This window comes from Bombus vosnesenskii, unplaced genomic scaffold, assembly GCF_011952255.1.
Source record: "Bombus vosnesenskii isolate JDL3184/JDL3185 unplaced genomic scaffold, Bvos_JDL3184-5_v1.1 scf7180000014019, whole genome shotgun sequence".
NCBI lineage: Eukaryota > Metazoa > Arthropoda > Insecta > Hymenoptera > Apidae > Bombus > Bombus vosnesenskii.
The window spans coordinates 19,297-21,141 of NW_022883332.1; positions in this window are offsets into that span (position 1 = coordinate 19,297).

Sequence of the window (1,845 nt, forward strand, 5' to 3'; positions counted from 1 at the left end):
ACTACTAACGTAATACGTTATAACGTTACATACTATAAAACGTAATGCATTGCAAAAATTATACTATATAGCGTAATAAGTTATAACGATATACTCTATAACGTAGTACGTTATAATGTTACACTGCCTAACGTAACGTTATAACGTTATACTATAAAACGTAATACGTTATAAAAATTATATATAACGTATACGTTATAACGTTATACTATATAACGTAATACGTTATTACGTTGTTCTGTATAACGTAATACGTTATAAAATTCTACTATAAAACGTAATACGTTATAACGTTATACTACATAACGCAATACGTTATTACGCTGCTCTGTGTAACATAATACGTTATTGAACTATACTATATAGCGTAATACGTTATAGCGATATACTCTATAACGTAGTACGTTATAATGTTACACTGCCTAACGTAATACGTTATAACGTTATACTATAAAACGTAATACGTTATAAAATTATACTATATAGCGTAATAAGTTATAGCGATATACTCTATAACGTAGTACGTTATAATGTTACACTGCCTAACGTAATAGGTTATAACGTTATACTATAAAACGTAATACGTTATAAAATTATACTATATAGCGTAATAAGTTATAACGATATACTCTATAACGTAGTACGTTATAATGTTACACTGCCTAACGTAATACGTTATAACGTTATACTATAAAACGTAATGCGTTATAAAGTTATACCATATAGCATTATACTATATAACGTAATACGTTATAACGTTATACCATATAACGTAATACGTTATAAAGTTATTCTGGGGAACGTCATGCGTTATAACGTTACTCTGTATAATGTAATACGGTATAACGTTATACTATATAACGTGATACGATATAACGTTATACTATATAACATAATACGTTATTACGTTGTTCTGTATAACGTAATACGTTGTAAAATTCTACTATAAAGCGTAATACGTTATAACGTTATACTATGTAGCATAATACGTTATTACGTTATTCTATATAACGTTATACGTTATAACGTTATTCTGCGGTACGTCATGCGTTATAACGTTATTCTATATAAGGTAAATCGGTATAACGTTATACTATATAACGTAATGCGTTATTACGTTATTCTATCTAACGTAATACGTTATAAAATTATACTTGTCGGAGATAAGGTGACACCGGTGCCTTCCCTCTGAAACCTCGGGAAGATCCATAGAAACATTCTAATTAAAATCTACAGTTCTAACTAAACGATTTGCCGTCATTCTAACCAATTGTATTTGTTTAAGTCTTGTGACAATGAGCTTGGGCTCAATTCGATAATTGGTCGCCGAACGTGGCCGCGGTCAACGGGACCAACTCTCCATTTAACAAAGGCATTGAGTAATCCTATAGCGCTCCTTAAAAGAAAGATTCGTAGCGGCACTTGGCAGTAAACATTCCAACGGTTTCTGTCCCGTAGCTTGCCACACGCAGATCCTATTCTCCGGGCAGGATGTTTACCAGATGTTGACGCGTCTCCACAGTACGTGATCGACTAACACGAGGGCCGTCATAAACACTAATATCTAGTTACCTAAAATCCTTCAACAGATACACAGTCTTTGTCCCAGTTACGGGAAGACAGGAGAGACCTATTTTCCACGAACGACGTCTCCCACTAGCATCCCTCCCTCAAGGGCGGCTAGCATCCTTTACTAACTACCGATATGGAGATTGGCCAATTAGCAGCAACGTCAATTTCCCTTACTTTCCGAACGTAGGATATCTCCGACGAATCCGATGAACTCGTGTCCTTAGACACGCCCCATCATAGTTTTCCTCTGAGGTATCACCGGGACGGAAAGTC